The 22,448-nt window shown below is 37.4% G+C and overlaps 1 protein-coding gene and 1 long non-coding RNA gene across 3 annotated transcripts in view; both read left to right on the top strand.

The window, feature by feature from the left end:
• The window catches only part of LOC108278470 (uncharacterized), a 203,173-nt gene that overhangs the window by 134,039 nt on the left and 46,686 nt on the right, over nt 1-22,448 (top strand). The gene's annotated exons all lie outside the window — the stretch shown is intronic.
• LOC108279265 (uncharacterized) lies at nt 12,394-22,040 on the top strand. Its single transcript, XR_008396463.1, has 3 exons — nt 12,394-12,457; nt 12,683-12,753; nt 21,932-22,040. It is a non-coding gene; the product is annotated as an uncharacterized LOC108279265 (long non-coding RNA).

Genomic DNA, 22,448 nt, shown 5'->3' with positions numbered 1-22,448 from the left:
TGACAAGTTCTGTACAACATCTGCATTGCAAATTGAAATTGCATTTAAACCTCCGTCAGAGGTGCATTTATTTTTTCATGTCTGACCAAAATTTATATATATATATGTGCTTAATTTTATGTTTAATTTTGATTGCTGTTATGACTTTATTGACTGTTTTTATTTAATGCATTTGTTTATTACTGTATTGACTACTGGTTGTAAATATGTTTACTGTAATTTCGTGAATGTGGTCCATTCTAAAGTAATGATATCATACTTCGTTATGGTCTTCTTTATTGGGATTGAAAGAAGGTATTTTAAAATTCACTTCATTTTATAAACACTTGGAGGAAAAGGGTTTTCTGTTGACTTTTTCAGGAATGACCATAGATAAGGGCCCATTGGGTGATCACAGTCCATCACTGGAAGCACAATTAAAATAGATTCAATAAAATATAAAGGGTTTCAGACACTGTTATACAGTTGCTAATGTTAACATGTGTTTCATGAGCTGGGATTACTGGAGTTATCTGTAAGATATAAATGTATATTTGAATGCAATCTATGTAGTTTTACTTAAAATGTTTTAAGGATTATCATTTGACTTTTCTCTTTCAAATTCTTGTCCAGTTCTTTGTCGATTATTACAGCAATGGTTCAGGGTTTTGTGTCTGACTGCAATCATTATAGATATATAAACAGTAGGTTTTAGCTTTTGTTGAATCTAATGCTATATTAAGTCATCTTTACTCTATTTATGAGGATATTGTTTTTTGGGAAATTCTTACTATGTCATATTTCTTTCTTAATAAATAAAAGCTGTGTCGTGTAAAACGTGTCAGTTGTCTTGAAATGTACAGTCAGGTCCATAAATATTTGGGAAATATATAAAATCTTAAATAAAATTTTTAATCCTGATCTTGGCTGCCTCGGACGGTCTTCAAATCTGTTTTTAAATCACATTCTCAACATTCCAAATCCAACACAGTATGGTGGAAACTGACAACCAAATGTGTTAACACGGGTAACACATTAACACGGTTTTTAAAATCAAACACTGCACTCTCACGTGGGCTCGAACCCAATAATTGGATCACGTTAATATGATGTCAGTTGATCACAATCACAATACATTCTTCACACTTCACAATCATTCTAATTAGTATATTAGATACTTGTTTAAATTTAATTTAATTTAATTTAATTAAAATACATTTACTTTAAGCAATGAAATTACATTTTGATGAGAAACTAAATATTTTATGTAAAATATAAATTCTATTTTTTCTTCAATCTGACTGACCACTTATTCCCTTCGTTCAGTGCATCTAATGGCTGGCTGCAGTACAATTTTTACCCATGTTAGTGAATGGGAGAGCTGATAATCTATCGTTTGAAGTTACAGCTCTACAAATTATTTGTGGGGCTGACACAACTTACAGCAAAAGTATTTAGCTGTATATTTTCAGTCTTCTCTGTCAATATATTATGTCAGTATTTAGTAGTAGTGGAATATATGTGGAGACCTGGATACACATGTGAATGGATTTTTTTGAATGCCAAGAGTCCAAAATCAACAATCATTTACAAACATTTCAGCCATACAGGTATGGCCACCACAGACTACAATCCACAGAGAGTTCTAATCGAGCACACGTGTTTCCAATTACACTCAAACTCTATATAAGCAGATCTTGGACATTCAAATGGTTACAAAGTAAAACTCAGTAGTGTTAACTCTGATCTTACCAAGTCTTTTGTTCACGTATCACGTACGCTGGTTTTTGGCTAGGATTGTTTCCTGGTTTCTGTATTTTGGTTTTTCTACATTGTGCTGTTTGCTGATCGCCTGAGCCTCTTCCTGTTTTTGACCTTGAACTTACCTCACATTATGGATTTGTCTGCCGATTGTGATTAAACTGCCTCTACTGCATTTGCATTCATCTCAGTCTTTCTGTTGTGACACTGTGTCTATTAATGGAAGAAACACCTGACCATAAAATTGTAAAGAAAACAAAAGTGAAACAAAAATGAAATATTTGAACTATGCACAGTATGAATTTACGTTTTTCTTCTTAACTATTGTAATAAATATTATTACTTGAATCTGTGGTTTAAAGTGATAAACTGTCAAAAATGTGTGGAAATATCTCAGCATTACTATTAACAGGGATTGTTTTTATGTTAGAGAGGAAAGATACTTTCATTTTGTATCCTAGTAAATCCTGAATTTGTCTTTCATGGAGGATAGATTTTACTATGCAAAGAAAGCTCAAGTTATTTCTTATTCATATTATCTTTGCTTAGGTACAATTTGAATACTTATCTGCATGGAAGCTGAAAGCACTGACTAAAATGAAAATGAAAGTGGACGTGGGAGGTGTTGTGTCAGTAGCATCAGTTTATGTTTATTCAGTCTGTGTTTGGATTACAGGCACTCTAGTCACACATGAAATGATCTAGATGTAGTTAGCTGTATAGGAACTTATTATTCTTAATTTGTTACATTATTACCTTATTATTACCTTAGGGTCTTAGGCAAATGCCATCTTTTAGTTGTCCATAATGAAACATACCTTCATCAGTCAGTTAAACTATCGTTTTATGTTAAAACGTAATCTAATATCAATAATTTTAAAGATTACCAGCTATTATCTCGCTGTCGTATACTTTATCCTGTTAAAATCCCAATGGTCAGCACGATGTCACCATGTTATGAGCAAATCCATCTACACAGCTTCTGTGTGTATGAAGGTACTCATACCTTTGGAAAGCTAAGATTCTTGTGTTTCAATATAAATATAAACCATTTCAAGATACAAACAGCAGCTACAATCAACATCTCTGTCAGACCACCGATGTACAAACAAACACTTACGAAACGGAGGCAACTCACCTCATATGAATCCTCATAGTAATCCACTGATCAATAACATCCTGACAAAAACAGTCTTGTTATACTGGCAAAGGTCCAAACAATTCAGTTATGAAGTATATTTGGTCCACCTTTCAAAAAGAGACCGAAACCATGCATGTACTCCAAATGGTTCAAGAACAGCTTTAATTTTAGTTTGGGTATGCCTTGGCTAGGCGTTTTAGGCTAATTTTACAGGAGCTTTACTTTATGAAAATTTACAGAAAAAACGCACTAACAACATGGTTGCAGGTTTGATTATATTTACAGATATCCCCTGTATCACAGCACAAAAGAACTAGAAAATCACAGCCAAAAGCAGCACATTGTTGCATTCTTTTTCTGCTGCAGGGGCAAGTAGCTAATTATTTTGCTTAATGGCGCTATTCTGGAGTGTGGTTCAGAGTGCTCAAATTGCAACCATTTTACATCATCGACTCAGACTGCACTGCAGATGTAATGGTGGCCTCTGTAAGTTAAAATATGTATTAAGCATAATATTGTGAGTGTTTTCAACCTATTTTAGTAGGAGAGGGCAATTACTGCATGTTAAGGCTGACAAATCTTCATAGGCTGGGTTTCTTTTAAAGCATTACTAAACTCTAGTTTAGCCATCCAAACAGTTGACAGCATGTCTTAGAAGTTCAAAAATATCATCTCATCTCATCGTTCTCATGTATTGAAGCACCTTACACTTCCCTCTGCTTCAACTCAAAAAGAATGCATTCTACAGTATAAAATAATTGGTATTTTGTGTGCTATTGCTTTTGGAGAAATCAAAGCAAGGCTGACACACAACACAGTCTTTCACCTGGAGTGATCCCATACTAAGTGGGACACTGGTCCCAAAATCCCACTGTATCATTAAAATAGACCCGAGAGCTGTCTATCTTATCTATTTTATGCAGAAACAAGGAAAATTGAAATAAGAGAGACATTTGGAGAAAAGATTTGTTGGGAGAAACAGGCAGGGAAGGATTGCTATTCTGCAAAGAGAACTAGCGGTATAGTGAAAATAAACATTTTTATACTGTGAGTACTGGATGTAAGTACAGAGAGCCCAGCTGGTGTATCCTCTCTTGTTCCAGTGTGAGGAACAGAGGAGGGCAGAAAGCCTGCAACACCACAGGCTGGGCAGCACATGTAGGCACTTTAGGAATATAATCTGGCCTAGGATGCGCTGCCTGCAGATGGGCCTCAGCCACCTGACACCACGCCGAAATGGTGGCCACGTAAGCCCTGATTGTAGAAGGAGCCCACCCCACTGAGAAACGTCCTTGTATGAACTCCAGGACTGTAGCTATTGCACAATTCACAGGGTTTAGCTGGTGTTCCTCATGCCACAAGACAAAAAGCCGCATTTGAGCGCATACAATTTCCCTGTAAATGGTGCTCTAGCGTTTAACATGGTCTCTACAACCTCTGGTCTACAACCTGGTTGTGAGACCAGAATCTATGAGCTGGTGCCCCTCAGGGACCAGACCCACAGTTTCCATAGTTCTGGCCGAGGGTGATGAATCAGCCTTCTGGCTTGAGACTGTAGATACGGTCTAAGGGCTCAAATGGGGCACCCGACAGACCTTCCAGGACCACAGAAAGGTCCCAGGAAGGTATGCGTGGCTTACAGATGGGCCTAAGTCACCTGACACCACGCATGAACCTCAAAGTTAGAGGATGTTGCCAAACAGAGGCTCCATCAACAGGGGTGTGGCTGGCCGAAATAGCAGCCACATAAACCTTGATTGAAGAAGGAGCCCACCCCGCTGAGAAATATTCTTGTAAGAACTCCAGGACAGTGGCTATTACGCAGTTCACAGTTCTACAGTGGATCCCTTTGGATGGGAATCTCACAAAGTGTGCCATCTAGCAGGGATATTATCTCTGAGAACCATATTCGAGCTATCCAATAAGGTGCTACTTGCAGCAGACATTGACTGTCTTGATGAACTCTCGCTAGAACTTGTGGGAGCAGAGTGATCGGGGGAAAAGCGTACAGATGTGACCTCTGCCACATGTGCACCAATGCGTCCAGCCCTAATTGTGTGGGAGGAATGAGGATGAACTACAGTGTGTTGTCTCTTCAGAGGCGAACCAATGCAGTCCCGCTTGGCCAAACCTCCACTATATGGCCTCCACCACTTGTGGATGGAGCCACCAATCCCTGGGCCTCAGCCCCTGCCTCAACAGGATGTCTGCCCCCACATTCCATTTGCCCAGACTGTACATTACACTCACTGACAAAACTTTCCCTCTGCCCAGAGAAGAATTAGTTGCACCTGCCTGAACACTCAAATTCTCAGAGCACATAGGCATCGCCGCGAGACAGTGATTACTCTCAGAGGTTTCATCCTTGGACAAAACCCCCCTCTCGATGTTGAACCACCAGTTCCCAGGATCGTGCTAGAATTAACCAGTTGTCCATATAGTTTAGTACACGGATGCCCTGCAGTCACAGTGGAGCCAGAATGACATCCATGCACTTTATGAAGGTGTGAGGGGATAAAGCTAGCAATATTCCTATGTGGAAATATGCACTTTTTAGATCTATTGTCACAAACCAGTCCTCAAACTGAATCTGTGGAACGATAAGTTTGGACGTCAGCATCTTGAACCTGTATGTCCGAAGAGTAAAGTTCAGACGACACAGATCTAAAATTGGCCGCATACTCCTGTGTCTTTTGCAGACCAGGAAATAACGGCTGTAAAACCTCCCTCCCTCAGGGAACGGGGTACATGTGCTATGGACCCTTTGTCCAAGAGGGATCTTACTTCCTGTGCTAACGTTGGGCTCTGGTCTGTGCTGACTACTGTGGTGAGCACACCTCTGAACCGGGGGGGTCGAGCTCTAAACTGGTCCCGGTAACCCTTTTCTATGGTACACAGAACCCATGGAGACACATTTGGCAGTAGTTTCCATGCTGCCAGATGGTCTTTTAGTGACATTAACTATTCTACATTCTAATGGAGGGAAAGCATCAGATTTTCAGTGCCATGTGACAGCTCTCTGACCAGGGAACACTGAAAACTTGGGACAGCCTTGGCTAGGGCAGGCCCTACGGTAGCACTGAGGGTTAACTGCACTAATAACCTCATGTCCTCTGATACATCCCTCCATGGCCCCTCAGGACTGTTCTTCTTTGTCTGCTTGGCCTTTATGACCATTCTCAGATCAGGCCTAGTAGAGACTGTGACTGTGTCCACCCAGTTCCCCTGGCTGTCGGTGGGGGTTGGCGGGCTGCCATATTCACCTTCTGTGTCTCCCTCGCACTAGTGCTGGCCCAGGCTCCACACGTGGATGCCCAGGTGAACTTGATACAACATGGAATTAACTGGCTGAATGCCGCCATATGTCAAGGTCACTCAGCAGGTCTGTTTGGTAGGCCTGCAACACTGTCATTGTCTGCAGTGACCCACAAGCAAGACTAATACTGCATAGGCCTTGCCCACCAATGCCACGGTGGCCTTACACAGTGGCTTGGATGGCAAAGCCAGCCCCCCTAAATTACCTGCCGTCGATGGAGAGATGTAGCTCACAAGCACCTCCTCCACATTCAGCACATCTAAATAGCCATGCCATTCATTCCCCACAATGACCAAATAATCCAACATTGTGGGGTTATAAATATGGCTTATGCATGGTTTTCGCCCAGATGACGGATATTTTGTCATGCACTTCTGGAAGAAAGGGGGAGTTTTCTGCAGTGTGAGGGATTTACTTTCACTGGGGAGAAAAATGCTTATTCAGCCTTAGTAATCACTTCAAGCAGCTCTTTATATGCTGGTCTCAGTTTTTAACACATCCTTCTGGCTCCTTGGAGTCAGAGAGGAATTATCACTATTATTTGTGTGTGTGTGTGTGTGTGTGTGTGTGTGTGTGTGTGTGTGTGTGTGTGTGTGTGTGTTTTTTTTTTTGCTTTCCATAGGAGGAGTCGCGACGCGAGCTCCAAAATCCAGCGGAGAGCTGGACCCGGAAGACAGAGCATGAGATAGAGCAGCGTCGTCTCTGGCTCCTCTTCCGGATACATAAGAGATCCCTCAGACCTGAGACGGCTAGCTGCCTCCGCAGTGGCTGGCCAAGATCTGTGAGGCTCTGAAACCCAACTTGCTTCGGCTTCTGAGAAGAGAGCAAGACATGAGCAGAGCTGCCTAATGTAGGCGTTACAATGCACAGCCTCTCGAGGCTGCCATTGCATGCTCCACAACTAGACACTTCACACAAAAAGTCCAGAGATTTTGAGAAAAGATAGAGAGGAAATGAAGCAACTTTTTGTTCTTTACATGAACAACTGACATGCAGTCTCGCTGAAGATAATAAGGCTGATGACGTGGTTCACAGGTGCCATATATAAATCACGCAACGCGCTTAAATTAAACAGGCATGATTTTACACAATCTTTAGATGCCTGTTGCGCGCGAGGGGTACTCCCATAGTGTTATGCTAAACGCAACGTGGAGTTCCCTTTCAAAAAGCGAACTCCCACACGATCTTAATAGTGTGATTAAGGTGTGTACATGTCTGTAATGCACTTCGATAATGCAACTAAAACAGCAATACTCCACATGTCTTAATTCGATTTGTGTTTACTTCGAGTATGCCTTTAGTTGGATTAAGATCGTCAGAAATCTGTGTTTACATGGTAGTTTCTTAATCAGCGTATTGTCTTAATCGGGTTAATATGGGATTATAGTTGTCCATGTAAACGTACTGATAGACGTGAATGTAAAAAGAAGCAAGTGCATGTATCCCACTGTCATGGCTAATGAGATGCGCAATTCATCCCAATTTGCATAATTCGTTTGTGAATGTTTTTAGAATGCATGATGAAAGTAATGCAACATGTTTTACATGTAAAATAGTCCACGTTATTACAGCCTAGTTCTCTTGTTCAAAGTAGTTATAGTGAAACATTTTATATAATTCATGTTCCATACCTGTCTGTTATATAGTTTTATAAAAGTCATAAACACAGATTATAGATTAGGTATATGCCGCATGATAAGGGAGGCTTGGAGGGACTTTAGTTGCAAAAGGTTGAGAACCTTTGCTCTACAGTACACAGTATGTTGCTCTCCATCCATCCATCCAATTTCTGTACCGCTTATCCTTACTGGGTCGTGGGGAGCCTGGAGCCTATCCCAGGGGCACAAGGCACGGGACATCCTGGACGGGGTGCCAATCCATCGCAGGGCCAGAATGTTGCTAATCTATAGTTAAAACCTAGAAATTATTATTATTATTTTTTAATTTTGGAAATACATAAAAACTTATCAGCTGTTCTTAAAATTAGATATAATGAAAACAATACTACAACTATGTATAATGTATCACTCCCGTATAAAGTCAACCTGTATGTTTTTTAACAACATTATAATAAATATAAACAATAAACCATAAGTACAACCAATGGAACAATACAATAAATACAACACAGGACATTAAATGTAAAACAACAGCATGGTATAGTGTGTGGTGTGTGGTGCGTAGTACATAATCACCACTAGCAGCACAGAAGTCCCTGTTTTATAGAAATAAAGTGACAGTTCTGTAACTGATAAGAAGATTGGTTAAAGTGGCTAAGGCATGATGGGGTTGTGTCCATTAATTCTGAGGTAAGTGAGCAGCAGGGAGTTTAATATTGAGGGTCCTGACAGCTTGTTGGTGTAAGAAAATGTGGAAACTTCTAGAATATATGAGAATGCAGCTTTATTTGTATTCATCCTTCAAAAGGCAGATGGTCCAGGAGTCAGGGGGTGTCCCCTCTCTGCGGTTAAACGTTTCAACCACTGTACACCATATATAGTCACACACACACACACACACACACACACACACACACACACACACACACACACACACACACACACACACACATAGAAATCTACTTTAGTAATGATTCATATTAACAGCAGATTCATGAAGGACCTGATTTGTGGAAAATAGTTTACTGGATGCTTGTTAGCAGTGCATTTATGTATCTAATAGTAATGCACATGTTTTCTGTAGTAGAACTGAGAATAGAACAGATGCTCAGTGCAGCTTTAAAGCTCTCACATTCCATCAAATATACCAAATTCTCAGTCCTGGGTTTTGAAAAACCTCACATGAAACATGTCATCACATGTCTCATAAGGAACCACACTTAATAGTGATATCTGCTGGTTTTGTGAAGGTTTAAATGTTTTTTTTTCCCTCAGGGCCAGTTTCACCACTGTGTCGATTCATCAAGATGGAACCATTACAGTCTGACAAGCACTGTTTTTTCGTCTAATGGGGAATGGAATAGATATTCCAAGATAATGCAGGTTATTTTACATGTATTTATTACCAGCTGGTTTTAAATGGATCTTCCCACTGTCCTCCTACTTAACCACCAGGGCTTTGATACTGAAGCACTCATCTATGCAAAATAAAGATTTCAGTGAATCATGAGAAACAACTATAAGAGGCAATTCCTCAGAGAAGCACCTGACATTTCTTCAGTCACATGAGAAAGCTGATCTACAAACACATGTATTTGAAGATCAAACAGGGCATATAGGACACTGAGAAACATTCAGATTAAGCTAATTTTCACTTGAAATTTTACCTTTGGCTTTGAGAACAGTACACCCTCTGATGGACCATGGCTTCTCAGGCTTAAAGACGTGATCCTGTTCTTTGCAATGGCCTTGATGGTTTTGCTGTGACAGTAAAGTGTGCTGTTAGTAAGATAACACATGCCTATCTTTAAGATTGACATAACCTTTCAAAAATGTTAAGCTAATATATTGTACAGTCTTTGTTGCTGGGGTGATACCCTTCCCACTCTCACCTCCTAGGTTAATAACAATCAAAATTGACATCTGGACTTCTATAAAGCTACTTTGTCAAAATGTCTGTTGAGTCCTAGTTGATGCTCTGAAAGTGCAGACACGCCTTGAAGGTTTCAACTTTTGGGCAGGTTTCACATCAGAAGGTGATGGATTTTCATTCAACTTCTAAGACTCAAATGGCACAAATGCAATAATATGAATGCATTGCAGATAACTAAGGATGTTAGTATAGTAAGTGAGATGTATAGCTTTCTAATACATTTAAATAATTATTCAATGTGTATATAATAAAATATTTGTAAATATTGAGATAATGCATTTATAACAATAAACACTAGCAGCAGATCTGTAGTTGTAGATGTATGTGTTGTAAAAACTTGTTAAAAAGTGTGTGTAAGACTTGAATTCAATAGTTATAAATGTGCAATACCTATACATATACCAGATACCTAGTATATAGTAAAATGTGATTGTATTTAAGTTTCTAAAGAATTGTAATCTATCAGAAATTGCATCTCAATTTCCAGTGCATTTTAATACAATATTAATGAAGTAATTATGTGTACATTTACATTTACGTTTTATTAACAAGTGTGTACAATTCACCATAGAGATGACATCTTTTCTATGCCAACAGTTCAAAATCCTCAATCATTAAAAAATGTAAAGTACAATAGTAACGATTAGTCAAGATTGGCTATCAAGTAGGTGGTTAAGTACAACAACATCAGAATGATTTTTACTCCTTCAACCTGCTTCCAATTTCCACCCATGTACACAAAGCACATTCGGCTCATGCTGATTTTCTGTGGTCAAATGACTTCACTATCTTGTTGTTCATCTGAAACTTGTTTTTTTGTTTTCCAATTAAATATCTAGACCACAAACTTTAAACACCAGCTCTAACACTCCAGTGAAAATTAATTTCACACTTCAACAGCTTCCCACTTCAAAGTATTTCACAGTTAGGTATAATTAATATTTATGTAGCAGTATGTAGAATTTCTGATGTTTTAGATGATGATTTTTAGATTTAAGAGTGTGAAAACTTGACTGAATTTTGCATTTGTGAATACATTAGAGGTGAGAGTGACCAAATGACTGAATGGAATTTATAGTAAGTGCATAAAGTTGTAAACATATGTGTATCTCTTCAATAAGTATTTAGATGAACTTTCTGAAACTCTGTATGGAAGACTTAACATGAGAATTAGACTCGAATAGAATGATAATTCAGTTTATAATTTTATTCATAATTCATACAACACTTCACAAGTATGAAGCAGTAAATAATGCTTTTCCAAATCCTTTATTTGTCTATACACCTGCCTTTTGTAAATGACTGTTTAATTAAAGAAGCATATTTAACCATTGATTGGATTTAGATTGTTATATTTCTTACAGTGTACAATTTCTCTTATACTATTGGCAAGAGAGAAAAAATATATTTTCGTTTTGTGCTTTATTTTAAAGTGAATCGAGAATTTGTCTTTCATGTAGGTTAAATTTGACTATGCAAAAGCAAGTTTATTTCTTATTCATATCTTTGCAAATGTATGTAGGCCTAACCAAATTATGAGTATCTGGATGTGGACATTTGAACCAGACTGTGCTTATGGATCACAGTTTTTTTTTTTTACTTCTCTCTGCCTCAAGTTTTTGATCTGGTTGAAATCTTCTAATAAGCTGTTGAGTACCTGGGAATTAGGATCACATAGTATAATTACAATTTTGTATAGCATTTTCCAAAACTGGTATTTGCCTTACAAATGATGAATGAATTCAGGTAAAGAAGCACATTTAACAGTTGTTAGCATTTAGTATGTTGTATTTAATGTATCATGTAATGTAAGCTGAAGCTCTTCTGGGGAACTCAGATATTTGTCCATTCACCAACCTCATCCTCGATCTGGCTCTGAGGAAGCTAGAAGATCTGATTCTCAAAAGTGAGACAGAGTGCATGACCTGTCTTTCATTTACAGACATGTTGTGCTCATACATGCGCCTTGGCAGCATTTATGTTGGATGCTTATTAGCAGATGTCCTCCTGCTAAATTTAAATGTCTTCCCTGTTTGTCTACAAATACACAGAAATTTACTTTCATTTTGTACTTTAGTTTCACATTGAATCCAGAATTTGCGTTGTATGGAGGTTATATTTGACTATAACTGGATGTGGACATTTGCATCAGTTTGTGTCACCATCACCATCATGGACCACATGATGTGAGCAGCAGCTGTTCTGTCAATAACACAATCTTAAACCTGATCAAGAAAACCTAGAGTACATTTTCATTTTTGTTTCTAAACTTGACTTTAAATGCCCAAATCATAGAAACAGTCACAGGGTTGTACAGTAGCACAGAGACCTCCAGTAACATTTACTAATTTGTAAAGTGTTTTATTGTTTATTCGTCTATTGTAAATTGTAACTTTATTCATTCCATATATTACATTCTACATGTTCTGGCAATATTTACAGACAAATATAAACCTTTTTTTTCTTGGGCACACAATTTCGCTAGTGTTTAGTGTTGAAAAACACACATATTCACAAGCAAGCTTAGGTTTAGTTCTTTATGGGTTAGACAATGCATCATGTAAAGAGGGATGTGCTCATGCAAATATCGCATGAATGTATGTGTGTGTGCATTTCCTGCTTTTCATTATTCGTTTTGTTTCTCTTGCATTGTATGTAGGAGCTAAAAGCCTCCTTTTCTCTTTATAATCACTACATTTTGCGGCAAGGTAAGTTCCCAACAAGGGACTCTATATAATAACATTTATAATATTTTTTGAAAAATAGGTTAATAATACACAACACACAGAGACCATTTATTAAAGGCAATGGTATGTGTACGAATTTATGTACTATTACACATTTATGCAATTTTTGGTATTTGATTATTAAATAAACAAAAACACTGACGGTAAACAAAGACACTAACTTACAAGCAAACTTTTACTTTACAGTTGTCTGACTTGAGAACTGAGATCAAGGAATCAAGGAGCATCAAAAACAAGTTACTTGTCTGGTGTTTAAGGTATGTAAGATGTGCTGCACACTAACATGACAAACTTTCTTCCTTTTTAAATGAAATCCATGAACCTACCATGCCCTCCACTAATATTGGCACCCTTGGTAAATATAAGCAAAGAAGGCTGTGAAAATTTGTCTTTATTGTTGAATCTTTTGATCTTTTGTTTAAAAAACTAAAAAAAAAAAAAAAAACTGCTCTCATGGATATCAAAATATTGCAAACAAAACACATGTTAAAAAAATTAAATATAGGTGTGCAACAATTATTGGCACCCTTTTAGTCAATAGTTTGTTCTACCTCCCTTTGCCAAGATAACAGCTCTGAATCTTCTCCTATAATGACATGAGGTTGAGAATACATGGCAAGGGTTCTGAGACCATTCCTTCATACAGAATCTCTCCAGATCCTTCAAATTTCGAAGTCCATGCTGGTGGACTAAATATCCACTCTGCTAAGTATTAAATAAATTTCAGTTACTGTGGGCAATACTGTTTTCTACTGTCATTCTACTTTATTACTCATCACTTTATTTATAGACTTTAATGTTGTGAGTTCTTTATATTTCTGGATTTCTTGAGTTAATACTGATGACGGGCGAAAATTCCATGTGAAAAGCCTAATTGGAAATATATTTACTGAACTTTTTTTTTGACACGTCCAATACTTATTTCCCCCACTGTATAATTCATTATAAGCATGGGTTTCATAGAAAGTGTTACCAAACACTCTAACAGTGATCATTAATGTTTTCTCCAAGTTGATTTTCCTGCCATATATTACATAGAGTAATCATTTCCTTTCTTCTGCTGCATGGACCAATAACTACTTCACCTGTGACATGCTATTGTGTTTTCAAAGCTCCTCTGAATTGTATGACTCATGTGACTGTTTGTTGTGCTGCTAGGTGGGTGCACAAGGTAGCTTTCCAAAGAGGAAATCTATATAATAGCATTTAAAATATTTACTGAAATAGATGTGAATTACAACATTACAAATACATACCTTACAATAGTTCTTGATTGCTATTAAATTATTGGTCCTCAATAGAATTGAATGTTTTTTTTTTCTAAAAATAGTAGCACATAAATCATATGAATGTAAATATAAAATGTTAGCTTTTAACAGGCGATAATAAATTCTAATGAAATATGTGCCATTGCATTATATTTTGAAACAATTTATACGTGAACTGGATGTTCATTTGTATTACAAAAGTATGGCTTAAATAATGATTTGCTTGTTTAATTTTAAATTATGCATTTTTAAATTATTTTAATATCAATGGTAAATAGTCTGACAAAGTAATCATTCATAATGTTTCTTAACTTCAACCCAGATAACAGCATTTTTTTTGGTTTCATGCAGAAGTTTTGGTTATTTTGTGGGCATCCTGGAAAAAATTCCATTTGTTAATAAATAGAATTACTTACATTGAACATTGGACAGTAAACAACAGTTGTCTGAGCTGAACTGAGATCAGCAACAGCAAACACTTATGTCTCCCTGTATTTAATATACTATATGATATATTTATTGTTTGTAATGCCAAATTCACCCATTAATCATTTGAAGTTCATTTGTATGCTGAGAAGAAAAAATACGGTCTAATTTGTCATACATTTGTAAGTACATTTTGTATATGTATATTTTGTTGTTGTTGTTGAGCATCCTGTTTTCCTCAGTGTATGACTTACTATCAAACACTACATATAGAGTTTTATATTTTACTTTAGCTTGAGTCTTATCAACTGCTCAGAGCCTTTGAGTTGAAGCTGCTTGTGGGTTGTCTGGTGTTAAATAGTGTTATGGTGTTAGTATTGACTATAGCACCTAGACCACAATATAGGTGCCTCAAACCACAATTTCTACTTCACTTGAAGTAGTGAAGTGACATAATTCGTTATTTATTTATATTATTTGGCATGTGCAAATATTTGGACACACTTCTGTTCGTCAAAACTTATTAGGCCTAAAAGCTTCATGAAACACTAAACTACATTTTCTGAGATTTTAACACAGGCGTACATGTCGCACATCATAAAAGACAATCTTGGTATGCGTTAATTTTAATTGTAGGAGCAAACTGGTTAATTTTGAGCTTTTTTCCATTATTTTCGTCTTTGGGGTTTAAAATGTCGTTACAGGCAGTGATGTGGCAATGTACATCGATGACGCGTCGTTGTCTCATAATTATTCTTGAGACTGTGTGTTATTATCCTATGAGAAGACGCTGTCTCTTAATTATTCATGGCCGGCCCAGTGTATGACTTTCCACTTTTCACTTCCGGTGCAATAACACTTTGCGCCTGGTCTTTTTTTGGTTTTGTCTGACTTGTATATGCCTTGTGTGAATTATTTAGCTTTTTTGGTTCCTTTACCGCCAACATTTTCAGTTTTGGACTCTTTTGGATACGTTTGTGGTTCTTCTCGCTGCTTGATGCTTGTTTGGCTGTCGGCCTGCTGCAAGTTCTCTCCTCATTCTGTCCACCATTTCTGGCTCGTCTGGTGAATGAATTAATGCTCTCTGCATTGGTTCTGCTGATTGCTTACTACTTACTGTTTGGATGGGTTGCCATCCTCTTAGTGAGCTGTGACAGTCGGGGTCTGGCTAATGTGGTATTGGTGGCCGCATCATATCTGTCAGCATAAATATGCCTCGGGCAGTTGCTCACTTTCTGCTCCTATTATGCATAATTTTTGGTGATAAAACTAAAATGGAGATTGGATACTCATCATCCCAAGTCAGGGCTTTAAAGTGCCGTACGCATCTTGATTCTGCGACATACGAGTACTGTCAGATGCTTGGGATTACTTGTCGTTTGCAATACATACACCACACACCTGGAGAATCCCTGAACACTCATTGCACAAATACCTGGTATTATCCCATGCATCTGGTTTAACTGGGCCCGACCTAAGTCTAAGTCACCATCTACTGACTGTAGGATGTGCCAATCGCTTATATATCCTAACCACGATGTACAGTGCTATAAATCTCTGATCACCCCCGATGCTTCACATCATCATTTTGCTCATCAGGGCTGCCGCTCCATCTCTGATAAAGCCTCATACCTCAATGAAATAATCACGGACAAAAACTTTGATATGCTACTACTCATTGAAACCTGACACTTACCTGGTGATTACGTGCAGCTGAACCTACTTACACCAGATATAGACACCTGTCCAGACCGTGGCTACATGGCAAGGGGGGTGGCCATGTAGCCCAACTTGACTTTCACAATACTAATATATTCGACTATATGGTATTAAAGTCTGATTTTCACTGTCCTCTCACAATTATACTACGATATCATCCTCCCAAAGTTCAATCTGAGTTTTTTTGCAAACTCAGTGAACTGCTAACTCTTGCCTGTGCTTTGTGTTCACCTGTCCTCCTGCTTGATGACTTTAATATTCATGTGGATACAGTGAGCTCTAACTCATCTCAACTACTGTCTGTTATTGATTGTTTCAATTTGACTCAGCATGTGACTTTTTCTACTCACACCCATGGTCATACTCTTGATTTAATCTGTACATCTGGGTTTGATATTGCTTCAGTCTCCTCTTTTGACAATGGCATATCTGATCATAAGCTCATTGAATTTAGTCGCAGTCTACCTGCTCTAAATGCAATAATACAATGATATCCTATCAGGAGCTTTAATCGGTTGATGCCACATTAGTCTGTGCTTCCATTGCTTCCTCTAAAATTTCTGATGTTTTTGATATCTCCTGTCCTTCAGTGATACTCTCAAAAAACCACTCTGTTATTTCTAATATTTTGCATAAGCATGCTCCTATTAGGACTAGGCCTGTCCCCTCCTCCCACATTTCCCCCTGGTATCTGAAGACTTTTGTTGCTCTTTCCTGAATTTTTCCTGAATTAAACCAACTAGTACTGTAAAAAATGGAGGCATCATCTTTGATCCCTCCCTCAACTTTGAAGCTCATATAAACCCCGTTCCTAAAATTGGTTTCTTTCACCTGCGTCGCATTGCTCACCTCCGTCCCTTTTTAGCTTCAAAGGTGCTGGAAGACTGGTTCATGCATTAGATTTCCTCACAGCTTGACTTGCAATGCTCTCCTTATTGGTCTACCTGCTAATTCTATTGCTAGGGTGCAATATATTTTAAACTCTGTCGTTAGACTTCTCACACATACCATGCGCTCAGCTCACATTACTCCAATCCTGTCTGAACTGCATTGGCTACCGGTTTCATTTTGTATTAAATATAAATAATCCTGCTCACATTTAAATCACTTCATGGTTTGGTACCTTTCTATATTAGTGCACTGCTTCTCCCCTACAACCCGCCCCGCTCTCTCAGGTCCTCTGGGCTCGGAATGCTCTCTTTTCCTAGATTTTGTCTCTCAACCATGGGTGGCAAGTCTTTCAGTGTTGTAGCACCTGAAATCTGGAATTCTCTCCCTCTCACTCTACGCAGCATCACATCCATCTCCGACTTCAAATCGGAATTAAAAACGTATCTGTTGTCTCAGTGTTATCTGTCCTAATCTGTTATAATACATTTTCTCAGTAACTGTACTGTGTATTTCTGTTCTGTGTTTGGTTGCTCTTTGTTTTTCACATTGTGTGTTTGTGCATGATTGTTCATTGTTTATGTATCATTGAATTGTAAAGTGTCCTTTAGCTCTGGAAAGGCACTATATAAATTAAACATATTCTTATGACAGCACATGGTGCTTTCCTACAACAGATGTAGTAGATGAGAGAGGCATTCAAATGGGTCACAGGTGTTTGTTTCAGTGGTCTAAGAGTTTGAGTGTGTTTTCTTGGGGCAGCTATGAGAATTGGAGAAAGGTGGACTTCTGACTTGCTCATGAAGGCAGTTTGCGTCTACACAATGATGCAGTACTAAGTCCTGAGGACTTTTCCATCACTTCAAATGAGGTGTGTGTCTAATTTTTAACCATGACAGTTTTAATTGTCATTTGAGCTAATTAAACCTCTGAAAGCTCCACGAGTGCCGATGGGCCGTTGCATGCAAAAATATACAATGCGAGTCCGCATTGAAAGGCTCTTCCCCCTTTCATTCATGAAATGCTCGAGCCTATTAGCTAGCTAAATTTCCCATCCTGCACTGCAGCCTACAAACATGGCCGCCATGGATCGCAATTCCCAGAACACTCACGTTCATTCTAATCATGCGCACCTGCATCCAATCTCACACACAATCACACCATTGGGAACATTTCAGGAGGTTTGTAGAATCTCTACTGCAACATGCTTGAACTCTGTGGTGTGCACTTTAGCTAACCTAATGGACTCTGGCTGAGTGCATGCCTACTGTTGACACTTTGATCACATCACTGTTGGTTTTATTGTATAAAGCACTAATTCCTATTTCCTAGGTCAACCCACTACTTTGTGGGATGACCTCCAAAAGATGCCCCCACAACATGAAAGAGCACCGTGGAGCCCATCCAAGAAAGACAGGGGCTGCTGGCAGGACACTTTACTAATTGGATCATTGGGAAATTACTACTTCAGACCAGTGGGTCTTCTTGACAAGTTTGTGGGAGTGTAAACTGTTGGCTCCAGCCTTCAAGGCTGAGTGTTTGGCCAATTTCCAGTCCAATCAATTTGCCACTCTGCTCCAATAAGTGTCTTCTCTCTTGGGGAGAGTCACAATCAAAAAAATATACCCTACTCTCAGAACAAAGGGTATGTTCTATAGCTCCACATACTTTCAGGTTTAGAAGAGAGGCTTTATGTATGGTAATTGTATCAGATATTATTTATGTCGTATAGCCACAAGACTAGGTCACATCTGTACGATGCATATTTTCATGTCCCCGTTCCTCTGCATATGCTTTTGGAGGTATGCATTTCAGAGACAGGTATTCCATATCCTACCCTTTGTCCTCACTCTAGCATCACACATCTTCAGGAGATTGTAGGTCACACACATGGTGCTCAGTTTCATAGTGAACTGGAAAAGATCCCTAGTACTGAGGCATCCTACACATAATCTTAAAGTAATCTACTAGAGACAATAATTTCAGAATAAGTCAGAATATAATCAAGTCTAATAATTTTTTTGTGAAGGTAGGAACATAACCAAATCTAATAATACTAACAATAATAAGAAGAAAGAATGACAGCCATCATTACTCAACATTGCCAATCAAATTCAAACATAATAATACAACATGAGAAAATCAAACTTGCATACCTGATAGACAGAAACTACACACAGCAACTGCGTGGGAGATCTGTCTACAGATTCCCCAAATCTTTGGCCAGCTCTCCCCTAAATACCCAGATACTCTGTAGGTCCACCAAATGGTGTTGTTTGTGGTTAGAATTGGAATTTGGGCCAATCTGTGGAAGGATGTATCTTATTTACATACAGGAGGTAATTTATGTGAAGGACCTGGGGAAGGTATGCCTTTAATGTCATGCAACATTTTTCTCTAGATCTTATGTAGTGATTTAAACTGCTGAATGAGACCATATTTTCCAGATGCACTGAGACCTTTTGAATGATGCTAAACATGCATAGTTAATTACATGACAACATTAAACATATTATATAATGCATACAGACCTTGTGTGAGTTTAAGGTGATCTCAATACAGAGAGAGAGAAAGGTGTGGAAAGAGAGAAATAAGGAAGCAATGTAGTGATGTGCGATCTTCTCGTCTCCACTCAGTGTGATGTGTTATCTCAGGTGAAGCTGCTAATTCTGAGGGCAAGAGTTCAAGTGTTAATTCCTGTAGTCCTTTTTCCTCAGAGAGCAGTTCTCTCCAGGTTCAGATATCTTGGCACCAGCCTTACACACAGCAAACCTGCACTAATAGCAGATGGAAATGTTCAGCTGGCACCAGCAAGCAGCTTTTGATTCTGTGCTGGTAAGGCAGTGGACATTAATTAGGCTAAAATGCTGAAATATTCCTTGAGTAAAGCCCAGAGTACATTTTGTACATATTGTACAAATATCTCATTTTGGATATTTAGTGGTGTTGTAACTTGTGCTGCATAAGCATATTTGTTGTTGTTCTAGCTCACGTTGGTAAAATTCTGTCATTAGCCAAACAAATTCTTCAATTTCTTAAATAAATGTGAAGATTTGGTGCATGTGAAAAGAGAACAAGATTTGTGGAATCACAATGTCTGTGAAGAGTGGTGCCAGCTGAAAATGCCAGTGCATGGTGAGCCTGTAAGTCCATGCTTGAAGAAAGATTTAGAATTTAGGATGAATGAGAAGGCTAAAACAGTAATCCTGAAATTCATACAGGCTGATGTTGTGTAAGCTTCATATTAATTCCAGTGTTATATTATAGTTATAAACTATAAAATGAAGAGAGAGAGAAAAGAAGATGTATTTCCAGCACAGAATCATCATCATCATCATCATCATCATACATACAACATTTCTGCAGTTTCCATTAGAATAATAAGAATAAGAATGAAGGGAAAAGTTACATTTTAAATTCAACAGCAAAGTGGTTTTAAAATATACAAAATACATTATCCAGAGAAATAACACACACTTCTTGATTGTATATATAATGTTCAAATTAATTTTCAAGCACCAATGGTTTTCTTTGTTTCTGTTTTAAATCTGTTTATTACGTTTTTGTGGAGAAACGTGACATTTTTCCCATTTCATATACCATCTCCTCACTGCAGTCTTGCCATCAGACAGTTTGGATTGTCTTGCTATCAGATGCTAAAGTGTAAATAAAAGGCCACATATATTGATCATAACTATAAATCAATTAAAAAGCATTACATGTACTTCTTAAATATTATAATGTTGTTAACATTGAAAAATTTGGTACAAGAGATATAAAATTATTCAAGGCATGCTGTTCTTGGAAAATATTCAACTTCAAGGTGGTCCTCATTTGTAAGTCGCTTTGGATAAAAGCATCTGCTAAATGAATGAATGTAAATGTAAATGGTACTATATTCACGTGATGTCACGGCATCACATGTAAGAATGTTTTGGTACCAGCAAGTGGCACTGCATCAGCACAAAACTAGAATAGTCACCACTTGTGGTTTAAAATGACTGCAGGGGAAATTGAAAACTTGCTAATTACACTCAATTAATTACTGCATAGTTAATAGTGACCTCCTACTAAATTATTTACTGAGTAGTTAACTAGTAATCCTTAGTATTTTATAAGAATAAGATAGTTGTTAACAAAGAATTCCCCATTTGTTCCCGCTTAGTTCCTGGATATTTATCTATGAGTAGTTGAACAGTACTGTAAAGTTTTACTTAATTTAATAGTTTATAATGTGTTTTATTGTTTAAATGTTCTATTGTAACTTTATTCAGTGTATTATATTCTGTAGATTTTTGCTAATTTTGCAGTTAAATGTAAAAACTAAAAATTTTACTCAACTTATTTAAACAAACACGCATACTTCCAAGCTTAGGTTTAGGTCTTAAAGGGTTAAAGAATAGATCACAGAAACAGACAAATCCTCATGCAAATGTGTGTTTGTATGTGTGTGTGTCAACCTGCTTTTTCCTTTTGCTCATTCTTTTCTTGCCATATATTACATGGAGAAATCACTGCAGATATTTACCCAATAGTTACAATGTTTTTGATATGTTTCCTGTAGGTAAAATACTTCCACTTTCCCGTAATTTGTGCGACTAATTTGATTCTTCATCTGAAACACTTCTTCATTTCTGCCACCAGCTGAGAGCACAAGGTAAGTTCCCAAAGAGGGAAATGGCATAATAAATTGTAACGTAAAACTACATAATAATTTGCAATGTTTTTTCAAAAAAAAAAGAAGAAAAGCTTTAGAACACATAATGCATAAATGATTCTTTTAAGGAAATGGTGTCTGAACTGGACATTTGTGTGCAATTTATGTGTTTATACACATTTATGTAATTTTTAGTATTTCTCAAATACTGGTATGTTTTAGTTTAAGTTATGTAAATTTAAATCATGAGCATCAACTCTACAACTTTGTGTTAGTATTTTATGGATTGCTTGATTTTTAATGTAAACAAATAATAGTCTATTAATTTGTAACAGCAATAAAGATAGTATGGCTTCTTCTTAGACTTCTTGCAGTAGACCTAATTATCTCAGAGGACATCATATCAAAATACTAATGGGGCCATTAGCATAGTATAGAGGTTAGGAATCTCTTACATTGGAGACTTTTACTTTACAGTTGTCTGACCTGAGAACTGAGATCAAGTGATTAAGGAACATCAAAACAAACACTGGTGTCTCTCTGCATTCTGTGATCCAGTGTGGCCTCTGAAGCTGCCAGTCTGGTCTTTAAGGTAAGATTGACATAGTATTGTACATTGTACTGTACATTAATGTGATTAACAGTATATGAAGGTTCTCCTTTCTTCCATTTTAAATGGAAAGTCATGAAGAACCTACATAGATTGTCTACAAATGTGTTTCTCTGCTCTGATTTTTCTGAAAGCTTATTAAAAAAAAGAAATAAATCACATAAAGATAATTCACCCAACACACGTGATGTGATTAACTTCCACAGTCATTCCTGTAAACTTAAATAATGAATTATTTCATAATTTCTTAAAGACGTATTTCTTAATTTCTTTCATTTGCACCAGCTTTCTGCTGCATACAAGGTACATTTCCAACAAGGCAATTATTATAATATAGTATTTATTTTGGGGCTGATATTTGTGATTAAGTTTCTTTATTTTTAA

This window comes from Ictalurus punctatus, chromosome 1 (assembly GCF_001660625.3).
Source record: "Ictalurus punctatus breed USDA103 chromosome 1, Coco_2.0, whole genome shotgun sequence".
In the NCBI taxonomy this organism is placed as follows: Eukaryota; Metazoa; Chordata; class Actinopteri; order Siluriformes; family Ictaluridae; genus Ictalurus; species Ictalurus punctatus.
The sequence above is the reverse complement of the archived record's forward strand: the minus strand, read 5'-3'. Positions and strand labels throughout refer to the sequence as shown.